Genomic DNA, 25,146 nt, shown 5'->3' with positions numbered 1-25,146 from the left:
GAAGTTTGTACCCTTTGGTGACCTTCACCCACTCTTGACCCCCCTCAAATCGGTTTACAGGAAGACTTCTATGCAAACCTGCTCTTGTCACACTCCCCAAGTACCCACTATCTAAACCCTTCAATGGCTTTCTGTGGCTTTTAAGCTAACAATAGACATGCTTAACCGGTGGACAAGGCACTTCAGGATTTGATTTTGCTTTCCGTTTCAGCCTTATCGTTATCACATGACCCCTCCCAACCTGGCTCCACCCAGTCTGGACATTAAACCGGCATTTTTGTATTTTCAACCTCACTGATGGATTTTCGTGAGGTGTGAAAACAATTTAGTTGGTCAAGATCAGCATTTTATTTTAATGAAATGGGAGAAGAAAAACACATTGGAGTGTTATCTGTCAGACCTTTTTTTCCATGATATGTGTACTGCATCATGATGAAAAACCTACTTATAACCAAATATCACAGCAAAAAGAAGTTTGCAGAATGATGTCTTAAGCACACCACGTTCTCTCCTGCTTCTGAGCCTCAGCAGATGCTGCTTCCTCTGCCTGGGAAGCTTTGCCCCAACCCCTTTGCTTAGGAATCCCTATGCACCCTCCTGGGATCCACAGCATGCTGTGGTCCTAAGTGTCCGGTGGAGCTGTCAGCCTCTAAACACTGTCCTCCAGGTAGTACCAGGTATAGGTGAAGAGAATTCAACATACCCAAGTGGGGAGGACTGAAAAAGAAGCTATAAACAATCCAAACATTTGGCTGTAGGATGGCTACCCACCATGTCAAGCCAAAGCGGGGAGGGGGGGTGGGTTGGGAGAGAAGGTAAGAGGTTGAACCTGAACAAGTTCCTTCAGCCACCAGAGTGCAGCCACCAGGGCTTTTCCGGGACACTTGGGCACACTGGGAAGGACAAATTGGAGGTTGACAAAATAGGGCAAAGATACCGTATTTAGAAAGCTAGTTCAGCAGCCCAAGTGAGACCCGTAAGCACATTTGTAAAGATAGCAGCTGTCAGGTGGGGAGCAAGGGCATCCATGGAAGACTTTCCGGAGGGAGACTCTGAAAGGTTTGGTTACAATGTAGTCTACCTCACATATTTATTAGACACTAACTAGTTCTAAATGGGCCTTTTACAGTTGACTTACATATTGTTTCCAGAGCCAACTTTAATAGGGTGAAGACCTTGAGGCTGGTTGAAAAAAATACTCCTATGTTCCTGCCTACTGGCAGAAAGGACATCTATTTATTTTTTTCCTATTCAGTGAGAGAAGAGAGTTCTTAGCTGTGGGTGACCTGTGTGGGACACAGAGGCAGGATCGTAGAGATGGCATGAATTTCAACCTCTGGTAGGTAAAGAAACTGATGCTCAGAGTTTCCTTGTCTTACAAGCAAAGTGTCACAGCTACAACCAGAACCAGGACCTCAGCCAGCCAGGGGAGGGCTTTGTCCACAAAAGCACACGGGGTCAAAATGCAGTTCCTGAACAGGACCCACGAGAATCTCCTCTTTACTTCCCTAGCCCTGCAGACTCCGTTCCCTCTGCCACCGACCAAGCGGGAGTTACACCACATCACCCCTCAGTCATTAAGGCAGGTCACTGCTGGGGTCCCTGACTCCAGCATGTATATGACTGGAGAAAAATAGTTATTGCTTTTTAAATGAGGATGTAGCTGAGATTTATGGTAACTGAAATAGAAAAAAAAGGGGGGGGGCAAATATTAGAGACAATTGGGGGAAAAGGTGAAAGAACTTAATGTCTGACTAGGTGTGAGGGATAAAGAGGAAAGAAGTATTACCAAGACTTGGAGACTGGGAAGAAAGCTGGTACCAACCAAACTGGGGTCAGAGCGGAAGGAAAGGCTTCCAGGGTCACAGGGAGAAAGACCATTGGCTCAGTGTGGGATAAATTAACTTTGACAAGAAGGCAGCATAGGCATGTGGAGATTTCCCACTGATGTGCTATCTGGGGAAAAGATGTTTTATATCACCTAAGACAGTTTTATTTCCACTCTGAGTCAGAAGGATGAACCGAGCAGGTGGGGCAAGAAGGGAAAGGCCTGAAGAGGTGCACAAATTGCAGGGGAAAGTATCGATTGCAGTTTTGATCATCTAAGCTGATACCTGGGAAACCTACGCTCTCTCCCCATATATTCAGGCAGGAGAAGAGAGAAGACGGAGGGCTGGAAGGGGCTCTTTCTTCTCTTTCTGTGATGCATCAAAACCGATACCACACAAAGCTGATCACCGGGGGCCAGCAACCAGCCTGCTGCATCACAGCCCATGTCAGGTTTCCACACAGCTGCTCAGCCTGGGAGAGGCTTTCAAAGAGGCTGCCTGGAGAGGTTCGCCTGTGCAGGAAGGGCATCTTCTTAAGCACTCAGAGCGCTGACACAGCTGGAGGGAGGCTGGCAGTTTGCCAGGGGAGGGCTGCTGATGGGAAACGTGGAGAAAGAGCTGTGGAAAGGAGAAAATCAAGAGGGGATAGGAGTCGGAGCTGAATTAAGGTTCGGATGTTAAGATCAACGCGGAGAAGAGGCGAAGAGGGGGAGGCATGTCAAGTTCCTTTCGTTCCCAGAAATGGAACTTCTGTGAAAGGCAGACTCACCACAGAGAATGACTGCAGAGAACTGAAGAGACACAAAGGCCTTGATGCTCATCAAAGGCCACCCACGCCTACCACCTTCCACAAACACACAGACCCACTGCCTCCACAGAGGAAGAAACAGCCAGGGAGGTCACGTGACCCACTGGCGTCACATGGGCAGCTGTCAGTGGCAGAACAGGGTAGACACTCAGGATGACAGACACACGCTCCAAGGGACCTTCTTAACGTTCCACACGACATCATAAAATCTGTGATAGATGTGGTCACAGTAAATATAAACCCCCAAATTGGGGAGAGTCCTCATAGGTATCTGATAATTGGTAAAACAGACTATACAGGTAGTAACAGGGACTGTCTGTGATGAAATATAAGATGGAATTGATATAACTTAAGTTCCATACAAAATAAAAAATGGAACTGAGAGCCCCAACATAGGTCCATCAGGAATGGTAGGGTTCCCCACTATGGTGATCTCTAATGTCTGGTCTTGCAGAGATTCTTGTCTCATCTGTGGGCTCAGCCCCGTCCTTCCCCCTTCTAGGTTCTGGCCGTGGCCCCAGAGCCACAAGGAATGCCAAACAAGCAATTTGGAGACAAAAAGTCAATCTTGTTTCTAAGCCCTGTATTTGAAGCACGGTTGTCCAGGGCTGGGTTTGGCCTCACTGCCCAGTTCCTCTGCATCTGAGGCTCTGCTTCCTTGGCAGGTCCTGGACTCACATCCACGGTACCAACCAAGACAGCTATATTTGCCCTTTTCAATCCTAAGCACTGGCCACAGCCTTTCATTCTGAATTCTCCACCCTCCCTGCCATCTCAGAACTCTGGACGAGCCCACAGCATGGCCTTATTCCTCTGTCTGAGCCTTCTTCACAACCTTGACCCCCAAATTCCGAGCCCAGCCTGTATATTCCAGTCACTTGTTGGCCCTTTTGCTTGTTGTGGCTTGATAGTTAGACTGAGTCTGCTCCGTCCTCTGGATTCATGGTATTTATCTGTTCTGCCCCCTTTTCTTTACACCCTCACTATCTTCCAGATTTCATCATCCTGGCCCAAATAAGACACTGACCACAATTTGCTTTTGGCAGCAGAAAATAAGGAAAGAAGAAAACTGAAAGTTAAGGAGGAAATCGGGTTTCTTTTAGAAACAGTTATTACTCATATACCTAAATATGAAGCCTAAAGTTAAGGAAATTATTCAACCTGTAGGAACTATTTAGGGTAGGCTAGGTTGTGCTCCTGTTCACAAATTTCCCTGGGAATCTCAGTGGCTTAAGAAAGGTTTATTTCCTCCCTCTCCTATATATTCAATGGGTGTTGGGAAGTGGGAAAGAATTGCTCTAGGTAGGAACTAGGGACCTGGGCTCAAGGAGGTCTCACCTCCTTGAAGCTTCATCAGGACTAAGACTCCTTCTTGACTTCCTGGCAGGTGAAGACAGACTAGAGGATCACAAGGGAGTTTTCACAGCCTCAGGCTGGAACTGACACTATCAATTCTTATAGCTCATTATCCAGAGGTGCATATCTGCAAGGAGCTGAGAAGCCCAGCTTTTCCATGTGGCCCAAAGGCCAGGAGACCTGGAGGTTGAGAATGTTAGTAACATCCAGACCACAATGATTTCAGGTGATGTGGCTCTGGAATTCTCCCAATTGTTATGTTAGCTGAAGGGTTAATGCACCTGAAGTTGTGACAATGCTTCTCATTTTTACTTGACAATAAGCCGTCTGCAATAACTGTGATAAAAAGGAATGAATATGGACTAATGGAATGATGCAATGACAATGTATGTGTCAAAAGCTGAGAACCTAAGTTATCTGAGAATGGTTGTGAGGCTACAATTTTATTTCACTCTTGTGTGTTTTTGTTTCATTTTTGTGGCTTGAAGGGAATATTTTTTTAATGTTAGTTTTGAATGTCTGCTTTGTATTTAATGAACCAAGATTAAAGTGGAGGATTTACCTCTCATTTTTATGGATAATTGCATATAATATTCAAAAGCATAAAACAGCAAGGATGTCTTGTTAAAAGCAGCTTTTAATGCTTCAATACAGCAGTAGACTAGCAAATTGTAAAATCATATGTATCTGTTTTATCAATATTGTGATTTAATTCTAGAGTATTGCCTGTACTTCTACACATATTTAATCTTATAATCATAGTCCTTTACCGACAAACCCATGACAACTCAATACTCATATATTAATTACGGCACTAGTTTACCTAGACGTGGCATTGAGATACTTTAAACTCTTAGCACATAAACTGAACATTTTGCCAAGAGGACACTAAAAATAATGAGGGAAGAAAGCTACTGAATTACCCCTTATTATTGCTTGCTCTTCTTCCTCTTATTATGTGTTTAAAAAGCTTTGAGTTACTTATTTACGTTTAATCCACGGACAAGGCTTTTATACATTTGAAAACCCTACAGTAGGATTAGGGTGGCTGTAATTCTGTCCATCAGATGTGCCTGGTCTGAATAGTGTTCTGGGTATGGACTCTGTAGAGCCTCGTCCACTCACATCAGATAAGCAGCAAGAAGTACAAGTAATCAAATAGGTCTCCTATAATTTCCCCAAATGGGGGTTTATCAAGCAATGTTGTCTCTACTGTGATCACCACAGAAGTGAAGTGTTTCGGCAAGATCTAATCCTCAACACCAGAAGCCTGTCCTTTGAAAGACATCTTCTGAAACCCTCCCCTGCTCCAGCTACGTGTCTCTTCCAAGCACACCTAGCCCCCCACGAGAATGACAGCCCTGACCTGGTCCTCCCTTCGTCCACTCTGAGGCTGCATGAGCACAACAAGGCAAGCAGCCTGTCTACGGAATTTAAGATACTTCTTTTTTTTTCTTTTTTTTTCTTTTTTTTTTTATTAGTTTCTGCTTTATAACAAAGTGAATCAGTCATACATATACATCTGTTCCCACATCCCTTCCCTCATGCATCTCCCTCCCTCCCACCCTCCCCATCCCACCCCTCCAGGCGGTCACAAAGCACCGAGCTGATCTCCCTGTGCTCTGCGGCTGCTTCCCACTAGCTATCTACCTTACGTTTGGTAGTGTATATATGTCCATGCCTCTCTTTCGCTTTGGGTAAGCTGTGACAAAGCTAAGATACTTCTTAATCCTGAAAGCTCATAAACGCCAGTATTGATTTTAAAAAATCATTCTCACCCCAGTTGATAAAACTTTTACTTTAGGTGCTGTCATTTTGGTGAAAATTACCTTTTTAATATCACCTGTTGTTCTCCAGGGAATAGTTGCCAAACCAGCATTATAAATTCCAAAGAAAAATATTTCATGAGACCATACTTAAATTTACAGAATATATATGTTAGAGCTAAGCTCACTAATGATATAACTCACAAATATACAGGAGATGAGAACTTAAAATATTTTTTATCAGACCTGCTAAAAGACCAAAAATTAAAAATTAAAAATATTCTCTACTCACTAATTTTTCTAGATATATTTTCTGGTGGGGAAGAATATAGTAGAGTACTGCTCAAAAAAGAGAATTGATGAAAATATAGTTCCAAAACAGATATCAATTCACAAAATTATTTCACTTGAATAGATACCATTTTATAAACAGAAAAACTGAAGGAGAAAAACGATACGACTTGTTCAAGTTTCTAAAGTTGATTTGTGAACGGAGGAAGTAAGAGAATGCTTTTCTCCTAACTTTAATTCAAATATCTAATTTGAGATTCTTATGGTACTGATCTTCTAAAAAGCTGAAAGACTGACATGTTTTTTATGCACACACTCTATGAAAGATTCTAACTAAAGGATAAAAAATATTATTTTTTCAAAAAAGTTTCTATGTACATTTCAAGTCTCCAGCATCCTGTCTAGATTTGTTTTTTCTCTCTCTTTTATCTCTTTCTTGCTCTCTCTTTTTTTCTCCTTGAGATTCTCATGGGGGGAAAAAGAGGAAAATAAGATTTCATGAGAGGACAGTTCTGATCTAGAAAGAAAAAGAAGATCTTTAACTCAGAGAAAAACTGAGACAGATCTTTAAAGGTGGGGGGAGGGGTGTTACTGCATTGTTTTGCTTTATGTGGATGTAAAGAAAAAGGTACCAAGTTTTTTGTTGCTTGAACAAGGAGAGGGATTTTCTTATGAGGCCCTGAAAGGTTTTATAGTTGAAAAGTAATATGAAAAATAATAACTTCTGCCACTGAATGACTGTTATAAGGCTCAGCACCTTCAATAAAAAGATGCTTCTGTTCAATTTCCAGTCACATCAAATTCTCATTATAAGTAGCTAAATCCCATCTCTCCATGAACCAGACTGTATCAAAAGTAGCAGCTTTATGCATTAAGTTTTGTAACCACACTTATATCCCATATATCCCAGGTCACAAAGCAAATTCTAGGACCTTTTCCCCTCAGTGAATGATAGGCTTGGATGCTAAGCTTCAATGAGACCAAGAGCCGGGAAACGCTGGTGACCAAGGTGCCCTCAAAAATAAGAAAGAAATTCTGTTGCTTTTTGGAAACAGAATTGTCCAGTTCCCAAGTGCTTGCATAAAATCCGTTTTTGTGCTGAAGAATAAAATATCAAGGATTGTTGAGAGTTTAATTCAGAATCCATGAGGAGGAAAATTAGAGAGGCATTAAGGCAAAAAAAAAAAAAAAAAAAGTCCTTATGGTAGAAAACTGAAAAGCCTGCTTAATAATTTCCATGCTGTTCCCTCTTATGTTATTTAGAAGTGTTCGATATTGCTACATTTATTTCTAAGGTCTGGGGAGGGAATAAAATGCCAAGGAGGTTAAAGTTCCCAGACGAACCATGGAAATCGGGAAAGGAAGGTGCAGGCTCTAATGATGAATGCCAGGGTTCAGAGCACGAGCTCTAATTCAAAGCGTCACTCTCCTTAACAGTACACAGGCCAATGGACTTGACCTTAGATGGCTTTGCCCTTTAAAGAAAGCTCTTTTTAGCAGTGAAGGGACCCTCCAGTAGGCAGAAAGATGAATATCACTTTCAAAACAGAAAATATGTCAGCTGATGTGGCAGAACGAAAGCTGGCTATTGTCAATTTTTTTAAGGCAGTAAAGCTGCAAATGAAAGGATTCAGGATACATTCAAGGATACGGGAATGGTATGTTTTCTTATTGGCAGCCACGTCCATTTTCATACTTAGAGTCTGTTGTTTGCTGTGCTGGGGAATACTGGCTTCATTTTAAGACTTAAACCAAATCCAAGGAATTAACTAAATGGTACATGCTTATTTATATTGTTCATGAATAGATGCAAATGGTACTCTGGAAGAGGCTAATTGAAGAAGAACTAGGTGATAGAACTGGAAAAGAAGCATCAACATTTGGCTATAAAATGGCTTGAAGATTAACGAAATAAGGGTATTTAAAAGGCAAGAGCAGTGACAGTGATAGAAAATTATAATCCAGTTTATAGTTACATTGTAAAAGATATTTATCAATTCATATACATAGACCCATGGAATAGATTGCAAAAATGGCCATAATACTTTGCAGTGCCTCCAATCAATAAATGTAGTCTATTTGCTCATCCTCAAATTTGACCTGGTGTTTAACTTGCTTTAGCTAATAGAAAGTGGCAGAAGTGATATTTTCCCAGTTCTGAGAATAAACCTCTCTTTGTCTCTCCCTTAGAAGCTGTCACCTCCATATGAACAAGCCCCAATCCTGGCTGATCTAGCCTTTTACCCACTGAGGAAATCATTGTACAGCAACTGCCATTGCTCCAGCCAACAAAAAGCCAATCCTAGCGGCAGGGCCACCTAGCTGACCAGCAGCTCCCCACAGACGCAGGAGTAGCCCCAGTTAAATACCTAGCTGATTGCAGACCAAACTGCCACCCCACGGACTTATGAGCTAAATAAGCAGTGGTGATTTTAAGCCACAAAATTTTGTGGTGATCTGTCACACAACAAAAGATAGTGGATAGAATACATATACTCTAAGGAGCTTCATAGAAATCTATTATTAACTTAATTTGCCAAACCATTGTTAAGGATGAACTATGCACCAGGCACAATGACAAAGCCCAGTAATAGTGCATTGAGGAGACAGAGCTCTCTGGTGCACAGTTCATCCTGGAGATGCCAGGAAGACTTGCAGCACAGATACCAAGTGAGGACTTGACATTTACTTATGAGCAGGCCAGGAGAAGTAAGGGGAAAGAGGTATTTCAGTCACAGGGAATGGTAAATATATACAGAAGTTGAAAAGTAAGGTATAAGCAGGAAGATACAGGAATTTACATTAGTAGAATGTGAAATTTTAGTTAGGAAATGGCAAGAAATAAGACTAGAGAAGTTAATAGGAACCAGACCATGAAGGCCTTGGACTGTCTCATAAACACCTTGGATAGAGGTGTCTTGATATAGGCCTAGGACAGTAGTAGTTCTCAGACATGAAAGCACATAAAAGACATCTGGTGGTGGTAAGAACAGAAATTTCTAGGGCTCGATCACCTATAAATTCTGATCCAGTAAGTTGGTAATGGACCCCAGACTTCGGGCTTCAATTTTTTTTTAATTTGCCTTTTTAATATATAACCCAGGAGGGTCTGATGTAGGTTGGACATGGTCCACACTTTAAAAAATGTCACTAGGCAATGGGAGGTCTCCTGAAGTGAGTTAAGAAAGAGTGACTCAGGCACTCTATATTATTTTCAGGTTGGCATTTAAGACTGATTTTTCTGGCTGAGGTTTGGTAGGTAACTGAAGGCATTCAGTGAAAGGGGCAAGGATAAGAAAATCTGAATTAGGACAGTAATAGTAAAAACTGGAGACCAATGTGTGAAATATTTAGGAGGTTAAATTGCCAGGGATTTCTGTTGATTGAAGAAATGCAAGTGGAGGGGAAAGGAAGGGTCAAGGATGGCACCGGATTAAATTAGATTTGAAATATCTTAAAAATGTCCAGAAAGCACTGGTTTGGAAGTTAAAGGTACACATTTAGGAGGTATCAGTGTATAGATGTAAACCAAATTATGGGAGTTGGGAGAGTTCTGGGGAGTTTCTGGGAGACTCATCGGAGTAAGAAGGGACCAGGCCAGTGGCAGAACCCAGCGGTACCGAAACACTTAAAGGACACATAAAAGATGAATAGCAGCTTAAGAGGCTGGGAAGAACTACTACAGAGTTAAGAGAAAAATGTGGCTACAAGGACACTATAGTCCCAGTAGCCATAAAACAGCACTGTTCCAGGCAAACTACAGTGAGTGGTTGCCCTACTTAAAAATTAAGTGTCATTCAAAGTCTCTTGTGATCACTGTGATCTCGCTTCACTAGAATTTTGGGTTCAGAAGACTGAAGAGTGTGGTTTGAGTAGTTATCTTGAAGTAAAAATGAGAAAAATCCATACAACTCTTTTAAGAAAGCACAAAGTATACATAAAATTATAAATAAAAATGTACAAAAAAAGGACCTACTTAAGAACTTTGGTGAACAAACTTGCAGAGTCTCTCTGTCCATAACTAATTTTAAATTAATAGGATTTTTGATTTAAATTATATATATACAGGAGAGCAATCAAGATGGCCAGAATAGGAGGATGTGAAACTCACTCCCCACACATAAATATATTAAAAATACATCTACATGTGGAATAATTCTTACTGAAAATGAACTTGAAATTGGCTGAAAGACTCCTGTAAAGTCAAGGCTGTAGGAAAGATGCACATGGAATCAGGTAGAAGGGGAAGAACAACAAAAACAAAAAATCCCATTTAAAATTACATCAAAAATAATAAGTTCCTAGGTACTTTCAAGGAATAAACTTAACCAAGGAGGTTAAAGACCTATACTCTGAAAACTATAAAACACTGATGAAGGAAATTGAAGTTGACACAAAGAAATGGAAAGATATGATATATTTTTGGATTGGAAGAATTAATATTGTTAAAATGTCCATAGTACCCAAAGTAATCTACAGATGTAAACAATCCTTACCAAAATACCCAGGATATTTTTCACAGAACTAGAACAAATAATCCTAAAATTTATATGGAACCACAAAAGACCCTGAATTGCCCAACAATCTTGAGAAATATAAAAAAGCTGTAAGTACCATGTGCACAACTTTAGACTATACTACAAAGCTGCAATAATCAAAACAGCATGGTACTGCACAAAAACAGACACATAGATCAATGGAACAGAATAGAGAGCCCAGAAATAAACCAATATACCTATGGTCAATTAATCTACAACAAAAGAGGCAAGAATATACAATAGAGAAAATACAGTCTCTTCAATAAATAGTGCTGGAAAAATTGAACAGCTCCACATAAAAGAATGAGATTAGAACATTTCCTCACAGCATGTACAAAAATAAACCCAAAATGGACTAAAGATCTAAATGTAAGACTGAAACCATAAAACTCCAATAAGAGAACATAGGTAGAATGCTCTTTGACATAAATCACACAATATTTCTTTGGATCTGTCACCCAAGGCAAAAGAAATAAAAGCAAAAATAAACAAATGGGAACTAATTAAACTTAAAAGCTTCTGCACAGCAAAGGAAACCATCGACAAAACAAAAAGACAACCTAATGAATGGGAGAAAATATTTGCAAATGATATGACCATCAAGGGGTTAATATCTAAAATATATAAACAGCTCATACAACTTGGTATCAAAAAAACAAACAACCCAGTTAAAAATGGGCAGAAGACCTGAATAGATATTTTTCTTTTTCTTTCTTTTTTTTTTTTTTTGCGGTACACGGGCCTCTCACTGTTGTGGCCTCTCCCATTGCGGAGCACAGGCTCCGGACGCACAGGCTCAGTGGCCATGGCTCACAGGCCCAGCCACTCCGCGGCACGTGGGATCTTCCCAGACCGAGGCACGAACCCGTGTCCCCCGCATCGGCAGGCGGACTTTCAACCACTGCGCCACCAGGGAAGCCCTGAATAGATACTTTTCCAAGGAAGACATACAGATAACTAACAGGTACTTGAAAAATGCTCACCATCACTAATTATTAGAGAAATGCAAATCAAAATAACAATGAGATATCACCTCACACTTATTCAGAATGGCTATAAGCAAAAAGTCTCCAAATAACAAATATTGGAGAGGATGTGGAGAAAAGGGAACCCTTGTACACTGTTAGTGGGAATGTCAATTGGTGTAGCCACTATGTGAATAGTATGGAGGTTCCTCAAAAAACTAAAAATAGAAATACCATATGATCCAGCAATTTCATTCCTTGGTATATATCCAAAGAAAATGAAAACACTAACTCAAAAAGATACACACACCCCAATGTTCATAGCAGCACTATTTACAATAGCTAAGCTATAGAAGTAACTCAAGTGTCCGTCCACAGACTAATGGATAAAGAAGATGCACGTGAGTGCGCACATGTGTGTGTATAGTGGAATATTACTCTGCCATAAAAAAGAATGAAATTATGCTATTTGCTGAAGGTGGTTGGACCTACAGAGTATTATGCTCAGTGAAATAAGTCAGACAGAGAAAGACGAATACCACATGTTATAACTTATATGTGAAATCTAAAAAAACTTAAAAAAGGAATGCGTATAGCAAAATAGAAACAGACTTACAGATACGGAAAACAAACTAGTGGATACCAGTGGAGAGAGGGAAGGGGGGAGGGCAAGATAGGGGTATGGGATTAAAGGATACAAACTACTATGTATAAAAGAAATAAGCAACAAGGTTATATCATACAGCACAGGGAATTATAGCCATTATTCTGTAATAACTTGATTCAAGAGGGAGGAGATATGGGGATATATGTATATGTATAGGTGATTCACTTTGTTATAAAGCAGAAACTAACACATCACTGTAAAGCAATTATACTCCAATAAAGATGTAAAAAAAAATACTGAATCACTATATTGTACACCTGAAACAAATATAATATAGTAAATCAAATATACTTCAATTTTTAAAAAATGAAAAAAATTATATATATACAGATCTATAATAATATATGTAATAAAAATGTGTCTTTTTCACAGAATATTGTCATTCTGCATGTAATAATCCATATCAGGGTTGGAAAACTTTTGCTGTAAAGGACCAATAGTAAATATTTTGGGCTTTGTGAGCCATATGGTCCCTGTTGCAGTTACTTAACTCTGTCCTTGCTCTGTAGCATGCAGATAGCCTTAGACAATATGTAAATGAATAAGCAAGGATGATCTGGCCCATAGGCTATAGTTTGTTGATCTATCTCATAATTTTTAATGACTTCATATTGCTTATGGCTGTACCATAAATTATTTAACCAACCTTCAAGAAATGTATACCAAGGAGATTTTCAAATGTTTGAAAATGTATGTACAAATATGTTAATACAGCCTTACACATCAGCTGGGGAAATTTGAAACAATGTAAATGTTCATCAAAGGGAGATTAATTAGATAATTTGTGGTATACATGATCATTTCTTTCAAAAATCCTAAATGATATAGTTAGAACACCAAGTATAATTTTATTTCTTTTCTGAATATCCTGTCCCTAATTTAGATCAGTTTCTTCAATTGCAGAGATCCGAATTATTCTTTTTTAACAACTTTATTGGAGTATAATTGCTTTATAATAGTTTGTTAGTTTCTACCTTATAACAAAGTGAATCAGCTATACATACACATATTTTTAAAATCAATAATAATGTGAATTGTCATGTTATTTTGAGTTGACCATTACAGGAAGATAAATATGTATAAGACTATAATACAATACACAGTATTATTTAATCTACAGAACTTACTCAAATTTCTCCAATTGCCCCCCTAATGTTCTTTTTAGTTCAGGATCCAATCCAAAATCACACTTTGCCTTTAGTTGTCATGTTTCCCTTAGTCTCCTTTAATCTGGAACAGGTCCTCAGTCTTTCTTTGTTTTTCACAACCTTGACAATTTTCAAGAGTGTTGGTCAGGTACTGTGATACCCCAGTACTAATAAGCCCAATCACTGCCCAAATCTTGGTTTCTAAACACCATGCTCCAATAAAAGAAAACTACTAGTCCTTGGAGAAACAGCTGATTGCAGGAATGGTGCAGGCAAAGTGCAAGATGAGCCTAAAATATCTTGCGGTGCCAGAAAATATCAAAGTGTTTTAAAGAGAAATTCTAAAAAGATACAGGAGCCAACTTGAAGGGGACCACTCCCAAAGGCCAAATCTGGGAAAACTGAACAACAACAAAAAAATGATTGTGATACATTATAAGCCATGGAATAAAATGAGTCCATTTGCCCATACTAATATAAATAATGAGTGAACAGATGAATGGATGAATAAATGAATAGAGTAAAATTTTCCTTACTGTAAATTTCCAACTAGTATTTGGCAAACCCCACAGTAATAATTGTCTCAGGCAAGAATCCTCAAAGGATTCTAAAATTAGTGCCAACAGTGTTTTAAATAACAAGCTAACTAGATACTCTCCAATTATTTCTCATAAGATCTTTATTAAATACAAAGAAATACAGTAACTTTGCAGTGGAGAAACCTGACAGACATCACCTTCACCAAGTGATCAAAGTTACCATTTTCAGTAATGGGACAAACCGACATCAAATCCCTTCTGATTTGATGTGCTGAGAAGGTCACAACCTCACTTTGTGGCATCTTTGCCAAAAATGTAAAACCTGAACTTAAATATGAGGAAACCTCAGAGAAAATGTATCGATTGTCAGAGCCTCATCGACCTAGAATTAGACACACTAGGGTACACTCACGTGTTACATGTACTTTCAGTTTGGCCTTGATTCAGTTCACAGAGATGCACTGAAAGACTTTTCAGAAGAAAATGACAGGATGACAGCTGTGTCTCAAGCAGAGAGTAAGATATAAAATGAAGGGGGTGGAAATGAAAGCTGGGGAAGGCATCTATGCCTGATAGGAATCTGTTACATTATTTCAGGCACAGGGTCATAATAACCTCAACTAGTGTACTGGTATTAGCAATGCAGAAGAGGAGAGCAAGCCAAGAAATAATGGGAAGAAAAATCAAAATTAATTTTCCACTCACTGAATGTGAAGGGACTGGAGAAGGAGGGAAAAGAAGGTCCCTATTACTAGACTGAGCACCTGGGTGTCTAGGCAGCAGGTGGGTCAATGGAAGGAGAGGTAAGGGAATTCCATTTGGGACAGATGTTTGAGGCAATACCAGGATATCCTAAAGAGAATGTCTAGCAGGTAGTAGGCAAGATCCCTCTGCAGTCCAGGAAGGAGATAGAGCATGTACAAATGGGTGCATTTTCCATTAAGAAACTGAGTTTGAAGAGCACATGTACCTTGTGCAGTGTCACGATGCCGGTAAGGGGCAGAACCAGTTTTTAAAACCAGTTCTTCCAAGTTCAGAAGTTTCTGTGGCCTATGGGAATTTTTGTGTATATCAAGACTCTCCAAAGGATTCAAAAGAACTGCAAACATCAGCAGCTGTCAATCTCAAAGTGCACAATCAGGCTATGTGCAAAATTATAAGTCACTCATTAAAAAATGTAAAGGAATAAGGGAAGTTCCCTTTTTGTCTGTGAGTCCCATTGGGCTTTACACAAAAGTAAAGACCATATTCAGAGCCTCCTAGGACTTTCAACGATCCGTCGATTGACTGTCAGAGCCTAGTCAACCTCAGACATCACCCACTCAAGTGCTAGAATGTTACAACTCAGGTTATCTAGTCCTGCACATCCGAATATTTATACATAGGTTAGATGGAAAAGTTCCTGGTATATGCAATTGAATTCTTACCAGCTCTCCCCATCTGTTTTCTGTCTGTTTGTCTTTAATTTTTATTGGAGTATAACTGATTTACAATGTTGTGTTAGTTTTAGGTGTACAGCACGGTGAATCAGTTATACATATACATGTATCCACTCTTTTTTTTTTTTTTTTTAGATTCTTTTCCCATATAGGCCATTACAGAGTCCCCACCTGTTTTAAGAGCAGACAGGAGCTAGAGTTTTAGGTTTCAATGCTCTGTATTAGTTGGCAGAAGTGTTGCATCCTGAATATCTACGTTGAAGAAGAGTCTCATTTCCTGAATATATTTGAATCCACAGGGAGCAACATAACCTAGGTCAGCTCTGATGGTGGGCAGGAGACCCACCACTCAACCCGTTGGAGTCTAGGGCATCACTTAGCCTTGACAGAAATGAGGAGCCAGGCAGCGGGTGCTGATCACTCACTACAGCTGTTCCAGCAGCTCCCTCCCGGTGGTGGGAGAAGTGCTGTTTAGCCCAGAATCCCACCCTCCCACTACTCACCCCTCACCCACACGTTACACTCCCACCCCCACCCCACCCATCACGCTTCCGTTAAAGGCAGGTGATGAGATGAAAAGAAGCAGAATGCCTCCCTTCCTCTTTGCAGAAAGGGTAGCATGACCGAGAAAAAGCTTTCATTAAAACTAATACTTTATATGGTTGAGTGACTATGTTGCTGAAATCAGTGTTTATTCTCATTAAATACTTTTTTCTTATTCTGGTACCTGTAATAACAATGAAATAAATATATACACATGAGAAAAGTACACACAGAAAGGCATATCCCCTACATAAACACAGCTCTTCTCTTACATTGCCACAGCCAAAGTAATCACATTCTTAAATCCTTCTCCAACCACAGTTCATTACATACTCTAAGAAAGGTTTTTCATTATTGCTGTTTATTTATTTATGCACCTGAAAAGGAATAAAAACCATTTCTAATTTGGGTACTCTCAAATCATACTCTACCTTCTTGCAATTTAAACACAAATTTAGTTAAGACACTACTTGCCTAAAACAACCCTGTTTCCAAAATAGACACTCCATGAAATTTGTTAGTAACAGTTGAATGCTCAGGAGGAGAGCAAAGCTTCAATTAAAGGATTACACTTCCGGAGCTAAAATGGGAGAGGCTGGAAGCTCAGGACCGAACCTTTCTGCTTTCATTGTCTCTGACTTTAGTTTGGTTTTGATTATTCTTTTCCCTTTTCCTTTTCTATCCTTCTTTTTGCTGTTGGCTAGAATTAGAAATTACACGGAGAAGGAGCAGTCTGATCTTACCAAGGAAGTTGTTTTGCTCAAGTCGTTTCTTTCATTTTCAAGTTGGCTCTCAGCCCTGCCTTGGTGCGAGCTGAACCTTCCTCGCTTCTCGTGAGTCACCCAGGTCCAAAGTCTGCCCCACAGCATTACCTGAACGCTTGAATCACCCAGAAACCGGCTTGTTTGCAGGAACTCTGTTTTGCCTCGTATAAAAATGGGCTTCCGAAATGTTTAAACAATAACTAAATGAAGAAATAAAGGACCCGGACATTGGATTTCACCGCTATCAATCATCATGCCCTTTCTCTCTCTCTCTGTAATATCATGTACATTTCTAAGCATGCCAAAGAAGTTAATGAAAATTGGGCACTTAATGGATTTTTCCAAAAACACTCGAAAGTGACAGCTCTCCAAAACCAATGGTCTCTTTCCCATGACTGATGTATTAAGAGCAGAAGGAGTACGTCAACAATCTTGCTAGACAATCATAGATATACTTAACTGCTACTGAAGATGATATTATTTGAAAAGATATACTTCAGCATAGAATTCAGTGCTACTCGGGATTGGGGCAGAATTGCTTCTCAGCTGGAAAAAATACCAAACAGATATTTTTGAACTTCTCAGTAGGTGATAGTCCAGCAACTCTGAGAAACAATTCATAGGCATATGGAACAAATGACTATGGTAATTGCAGGAGGATTATGAATACTTTTAGGTCAGTAGTCTTGACTTTTTCAAAGCTAACCTTGCTGACACTACAACTTAAACTAAATGGTTGCCATATTTACCTAATTTTTTTACATGAATGAAAGAGCAACTTAATGAATTATTTAAATAGGCCACCTACATTTTTAATCTGTATACGGGCATGAATAAGAAAGAATACTTTTGTACTGCATGGGACTGAGCACCCACACACTTTCTGTCCCTCTGTCTTACAAATTCTAGATGGCTACTGGAGGCAGGAAGGAAAGAGAAAACTGCACAATCTTCCTTTATTTATCTTAATTTTGACCTTACATTTGGAAAAGATGAAGGATAATTCTGACCAGTGTTTGTTCAATTCTGTAGCCTTCTGGAACAGACAATATCAATTTCAAATGCCATAACCATTTATTCCCATCACAGCAGGGCCGTTTGCCTGATGAAAACATAACTGGAAAAACGTCTTCTTATGTGGCATTGTAAACCATCTGCCATATTCAGGTTTTACAATATGTAGCAAACTCAAAAGGGAAAAAGTAGAAATAGAAGTTTCTGGAACAACATCATCATCTAAGAACTCCAAAATATCACATTATTAGGGAAAGATACACAAAAATAAACAGCAAATTAACCTGCAAAATAACTACCACTGCAAATAATAATGGATTTTTATTGCTTTATACACATTCCTATGTATGCTTTAATATATTCCCAACCCCTCAAGGAGTGATTTATTGGCTTTTGTTTATTTACAACCACATAGTGCTGCACACCAAATCTAAGTACTTTGTAAATATTAAATCACTCAATTTGCATAACAACCTTATACTGTTTCCAGTATAGCACAGTAAAGCCCTGTCATCATGCCCATTTTACAAATGGGAAAAGTGAGCAAAAGAGCCAGGTTCAAAACAGTTTCTAAGAGGATCTTTACCACTATCCTGTGTGAGTGATTGCTTCCTTTCTCTCCCATATAGTTATAAACATTTCTCTAAAATATAGGTAATTCTTAAAAACAGAGGATTATATTCTAAGATTAATTTCAAAGCTAGCACCAACATCCAAACTCACATTCTGGTACTCTGGTAGTTCATGGAATATGTGCTTTCTTTCCTGAAAAGCTTTCATATAAAACCTAGGTCGACATAAAAGGTGAAAGATGCTTTCATTCCACCAATGATGATGAAGAATACAGCGACTAGAGACAGTGGATTAGACCAACTGTGTGTGTATGTGTGTGTGTGTGTGTGTGTATAAAACAAATGCCACCTCTCATATAAAAATGTTCTATATATATTGGAAATATATAGGTAAGAAAATAAAATCAACATTTATTGTTCTGAGTAGCTAGGTATAAGAATCAATAAGACCCTTTTATGCAAAAAAAAAAAAAAAGTACGAAAAAGTAGGGAATACATAAAACTAAGAAAAAATTAATTCGTGTCTCCCTGCAGAGAACTACAATATATGCTAAAGAAGTCACATCATTTTTCAGTGTCTGTGAAAGAACAGAAAGAAACCAAATTTGTTTCTTTATGTATTTCATTTCATACCAAATCACGAACCAATTTCCAATGACATTAATATGTTCTCTTGCTAAACAGCCACAACCACATCCCAGGAGCCCCAGACTTTTCTCTCTCTGTCTCTTTTTTTTAATCCCTGAATACTCATTTGAAAATTAACTTAGAGCCCTCTTACACTCGTTCCTTTACCTGCTGAAAATTCTCAATGCGTTATGAAAATTAAGTAAGTAATATTTTACTGCAAAGCTTTTTTTCATTAAAAAGGAATAGAAGGCTTCCCTGGTAGCACAATGGTTAAGAATCTGCCTGCCAATGCAGGGGACACAGGTTTGAGCCCTGGTCCGGGAAGATCCCACATGCTGCGGAGCAACTAAGCCCATACGCCACAGCTACTGAGCCTGCGCTCTAGAGCCTGTGTGCCACAACTACTGAAGCCCATGCGCCTAGAGCCCATGCTCGGCAACAAGAGAAGCCACCGCAATGAGAAACCTGCACACCACAACGAAGAGTATCCCCCACTCACCGCAACTAGAGAAAACCTGTGTGCAGCAACGAAGACCCAAAGTAGCCAAAAATAAATAAAATAAAATAAATAATAAAAAAAGTAACAAAGCTAACATTTCTTAAAGTGTTATAATTTGGCAGGGGGGATAAAATACAAACTGAAAGTTTGGCAAGAGTAATTTGGAGCTCATTTGAGTTGAGGGGGAGACTCAGTACCCTGCAATTGACTATAAGCTCCAAGAAGACAGGATCTAAGTTGATTCTAAACTTGGTAGGAAACTGAGAAGATGCTCTAGGATTAAGCCATTTTAAACTCTACTTAAAAGAAAAAGAAACATATTAGCCATTTTTAAACAATATAAGTCACTTCAACATTTCTGCATATAAATGCTTTTAAAGACCTCAAATGAACTCTTAATCATAGATTTCACCACCTGTAGCATATATGCGGCACATGTGACCTGATTGCTAATTAACTGTACTTCCTTCTCTTTTCATTTCAAGCCTCATTTCTCTTTTCTACATCTCATCACACACACCACCACCCCTGAAAGAAGACATATCCTCTTCCAACCTATAACAACCAAAAGTCCCTTATCAGATCTCTCTTATTCTCAAGTTACACCTTGTAATTACTCCCTCTGTTTTTCTACTTGGCTCCCATTAAATTTTCTTCTTTTCACTAGCCCGCCCCACCTAACCAAAAATTTCTGGGAGTCCTCATTCACTTCCACATTGTCTCCCAGAAAAGGAAGAATGCAAAGTGGGGCAGGAGGGGGAGGGGAGAAGATGGAGAGGACCTTGACATCCCCAGTTGGAAACCTACTATGCATCCAGAAAAGCTTCGAATCCACCCAGCTCCCATCTTCCTCATCTCTTCTCTTTCTCTTCCTGCCTCTGATTTTTCATTGTGACCCCATACCTTTACAACCTGGTTAACCTGAGCAAACTCTGATGTGGTTCTGTAAAGGAAGATAGCTAACCACCATTCACATGTACTGATTAACATTTATGTTTACAGTAGGCCAATAATGGTTATATATAATCATAAGTGCCTAAGAATCATTGTTGTGAGATTTATTTAATAACAACACTCCATTCTTATCACATGTGCTCATTCTTCACAAATTTTTTGCATAAGTAGCATAATTATCTCCTTGCAATTAAAAGAAATCAAAGAAATATTGTTTCACACCTTTCTAGAGATTGAAAATATTGGCCTGGCAAGTGGAAAAGTAAGTTTTATTAACAGCCATGGAAGCAAATAAAGTGATACTTTGAGGATTTTGGCAAAGGGATGGCAAAAAGTTAATTCAAGTCACATTATTACAGAAGTAAAGAGAACACCAATCAGTTAAAGAAAACATAGACGTATGTTTTAGCCAAGTGGTACTTTTAAAGGCTATGTTGATAACTAGTGCTTAATAGTGCCTGATAAATAGAAAACATTCAGTAATCATTTACTAATTGAATAAATGCGTGAATGAATAAATGAATTGTTTTCTGGTTTATACCAGGATGGTTAAATTGGAAAATAAATTTGGAAATATTTAGGCATTTTCTACATGCTTCAGTTATATATTACTGCTTCATAGTTATCAAAACTGACGATTTCGTTTTCTTGCGTTGTCAGTAACAGGTTCCATTAATTGTATCTTCCCTTTCCAAAGCCCTTCCTGTCTTTGAAGATGGGCTGTCACACTGCCCTGTTGTTGAATTAAATAGATTTAAAAAGATCTATATCACTGGCACATAAAACTATGAAATTCTGCTTAACAGCTGGATTGTAAGGAAATGATGCCATCTCCAGCCTCCTGAGAGGTGCTGGGCACTGGCACACATGTAGCGCCCAGGGAGGCCTGAGAGCAAAGTGCACCTCTGCAGACAAGCTCTGGAGTATCTCCCACCCGGAAGCTTCCTCCAGGAATAAGTGAGAAGTTACACTGATGCTGGTGTAGCAATGGGATGCAATCTCTTAGCAATACTGAGGAGTTGGTGGGAAGTTGGAAAGACATCAAAATACAACACTGCTTCTCACAACCTCAACACTATATTCTGGCAAAAGCACAAGTAGGTGAGAAATTTGCATGTGATTATTATTTATAGAGAAAGACCCTCTCTGCTCCTCAGCTTGTAGGATTAGTATAAATACAGACAAATAAGTGAGGATTTAGTGATTTGAGATTTTCTTAAGTATGGAATTTTTTATCTGGGTGAGAATTTTCCAATTCCCCCTCTTATTAGCCCTTTGACCTTAGACCAGATTTTTATGCTCCCTGTACCTTTCTTTTCTATATTGTAAAATTGAAAGAGATAATATGCACTTGCCTTCTACATTTGTGAGTCTCATAGTTGGCACTCAGTAAATTTTCAATGAATGGCTGACAAGCATTAAATAGGTACTCAATAAATGTAAATATATGTATATATACATATTTACATAATATTATATAATTATATACTGTTTATTTATAAGTGTATATTACATATATTATATATTATACATTATATATTTATTATATATTATGATACAATATACTACATAATATGATATATATTTGAATTATATATTATATTAATATTATATATGTACATGCTATATGTTTTATATATATATATATATATATATATATATATATATATATATATATGCTTACATGTATTTTAAAGCATTACAGTGGCAGGGAGGGCATCTTGGCTAGTTTGGGTGGGTTACACAAGATGTGGCCCTCAACTCCCCACAACTAGTCTCTACTTATTGCAATCCTTACCCCAAAACTCCTGGTTACAGCAGGAGGAAGGGAAATAGAAATACCAACCTCAGTACTAAGCTCTTTATCACATAAAAAAGGGTTGGTAAAGCCAAACCAAACAAAACAAAACAAAAACATTCTTCTGTCAGCTGGTTCATTTGCCCCTTTTACTGCTCTCTGTACTCTCTTGCTTTCCACAGTGAAGAACTACATATTTATGTACCAGTGACTAGAAGTGGGGAGAGGGCCCCATGGAACGGACGGCCAAGCACACATGTGGAAACCTGAAGAATAATTAACTGTCACATCAGAGTAAAGTGTTATACACCAATCCACAAAGAGCCCTCAAGGGGATGGGGATTCAGAAGTGGCTTCTTCAGTCTATCTGGTCTGCCCTTCTCAGTAGTTCAGCATGGCCTGGGCCCTCAGGACACACACATGGTCACCATCTTCCTTGACAGAAAACATTCCTTTTCTATTTTCTAGCTTGAATCTTGTGCTACCCAGTTCCTCTGTTCTTTTAACAAACCCTTCCCTCTCTTCCATGCCCAAGACCCCACATCTGTTCATGGCTTGCTTCTGACGTAGGTGGGCAGAAATTCTTTGTTCTTCAAATAATATAGTGGAGAACTTTGTTGTAAGGCAGGCTATCAGGGTTCTGGCCTGAGGATGAAAATTGTAGAAATCAATCATACACCTGACTAGAGACAGGTTATCTCCCCCAGCCTGTTTCTAAACTTTACTGTGCTGAAACAAATATGTCACCTTCTCACTCTCCGGATCCATCTTTTAGAAACCCCCATCTATTAAATTTGGCTTGAGCCTTATTAGTTTGGTAAAAAAGATGTGTGTGGGGGGGCAGGATTCAGCATACCATTATAGACTCCTTGTGCTAAATCATGGTTTGACCAAATTTAGCTTGAGCATGGCCACAAATGACTTCTGAACAGAGGCCCTCATATTGGACCACAGCCATTGCCACCTGCGGTCTTGACTTTAATCTCCTCCTCATCAAATCCATCTTGAATTCCACTGACAATTTACATTCTCCACTGTCTCACATCTCTCTCCTTGTAACTTCTTGACTATGCATATATCTATTTATTTGCATAGAATTCTATAATTTACAAAACACTTTTATATATATTCTTTTAGTTGATTACTTTAAACATCCTGATAGGAAAAATGGTATCATCCCCATCTTATAGGTGTAAACTTCAGAGAAATTCAGAGACACGATTGAGATCACACAACTAAAAAGTGCCAGAGCTAAAATTCTAACCTAAATCACTTAACTCTCGGACTGGCACTTTCATCAGTGTCAAATGCCTTAATGTGACACTTAAGATATTACAAAATCTGAATTTCCAACATTATATCCAGCGGTTTGCAGCTAACCTTTCTACTCTAGCAAAGCCAGTCTTCGCACTGTCGCTCAACTGCATCTGTAGAGTTGCTTCCTTCCTTTGTATTCTGTATTTCCCAACCTGGAATATTCTTCAGCCTTCTTATTTGCTGTGTTTCCTGACCTGGAATCTCTGCTAGCCTTTTATCTGCATATGGTCCAGTTCAAATCCCACTCTTCCTCCAATCTTTCCCACATTGCCACAGCCTATCACCATCTCTCTTCTTTCAAAATTCTGTACAGTTATTTTCTACCCGTCATGTGGACATCATGAGCAGGCCCTCTGGACATTAAATGCTGTTTCTACAGTAACCCTCAGCCTTACATTGGCTGAACAAAGTTACACAAAGCTTAGGGAATGAGAGTCTCCCCTGAGATATCATGTTCTCATGTCATCTTCTGCTACACTGTCGCTGGAGACAGAAAATCACCAATTATCAACACAGTACTTTTCAAAATTGTCAGGGCTCAACTTGAATATTCTTCTCTCAGTACTGGCTTCCCCATCTCTTTTATTCAGAATATAGCAAGTTTCTCCTATCCTCATGTTAACGAGTGTGTGCTTCTTGTAAAGCAATTACTACAACATATTGAATATTGTGTTTATTTATACAGCAGTCTCCTGCTTTCAGTTCCATAGCTCCCTGGTTGCATGGAAAGTGACACTCATTGTGACCCACTATGGCACTGGCTCCAGACAGACAAACTTCACTAAATGTTACATGGCTGGATGAATGAATGAATGAATGAATGAAAATGTAGATTTCGTGGAAGCCAGAGCAGTTTCCCTAAATGACACTTAGCTAGTACTGAGAGCCTCAGGCTATCCAACTAAAGCCTTGTTAATCCTTAATTTGGCTGAAATAACTTTCAACTCTGATAAGGGTCAAAAGAAGAGAAATTTACTGTGGAATATGGTTTCCCTTAGGAAGTGTTAGCCATGTTATTTTGGTTCTCAGTTCAGCCCCAAATCCCATTCGACCCATAATGTAGCAGAATCATGATGTGAGGCCAAACAAAAGGAAAAAGAAATAGAAAAGGAGAAAAGGGAATACAAGAAGAGTTTCCATTGGACAGAACAGTAGGCAGGTTCACTCAAGGAGAAAATCAAAGCAAGAATTAAAGCAACTTAAAAAAAAAAGAAGTGCAGATTTTGAAGACCTACTCGAATTTAACAGATGTTACTACTGTGCGTTGTGAGGTGACCAAGATTAATTAATAGAATCAAGATTTTCTACCAACCATCGACTTTCTCCACCGTCCCTCACTGCCTTTCTAATATATTTCTACTGTTGCTATATTATAAATTTAAAAGTCCTATAGTAAAAAATAACACAAATATTAATAATAATAATATAATAATAATATGTATACACCTCTGAGTCCTATCTCCTCATCAATAAGGTGGAATGATCATAATAGCTAAGAGAGCTATTCACAGAGGCTTCATCTGTATTAAATAAAATAGTATAAAGTGCTTAGGACAGAGATGGCATATTGAAAACATTCAATAAATATTACTATTATTAGCAACTATCACCTGCCTCAAACTCATGCCTGTCTCAATGAAGATCTTCCTGGAAAAGCTGGCATGAAAACAGAAGTACAAACTTGACATATTTGATGCCTTGTCACAGAA

At 38.9% G+C, this 25,146-nt stretch overlaps 1 protein-coding gene across 4 annotated transcripts in view; it reads right to left on the bottom strand.

Annotated features, from left to right (window-relative positions):
- The window catches only part of INPP4B (inositol polyphosphate-4-phosphatase type II B), an 880,599-nt gene that overhangs the window by 477,685 nt on the left and 377,768 nt on the right, over positions 1-25,146 (bottom strand). For 2 of the 4 annotated variants that reach the window (XM_082610956.1, XM_082610960.1), the window contains exon 1: positions 16,633-16,714. The exons of the other annotated variants lie outside the window; for them this stretch is intronic. The gene's annotated coding sequence lies outside the window, so the exon portion shown is untranslated. Of the gene's footprint in view, positions 1-16,632; positions 16,715-25,146 lie in introns of those variants that run through there. 4 annotated transcript variants of the gene reach the window in all.

This window comes from Mesoplodon mirus, assembly GCF_964341445.2.
Source record: "Mesoplodon mirus genome assembly, chromosome: 2".
NCBI lineage: Eukaryota > Metazoa > Chordata > Mammalia > Artiodactyla > Ziphiidae > Mesoplodon > Mesoplodon mirus.
This window is presented reverse-complemented; position numbering and strand designations above follow the sequence as displayed.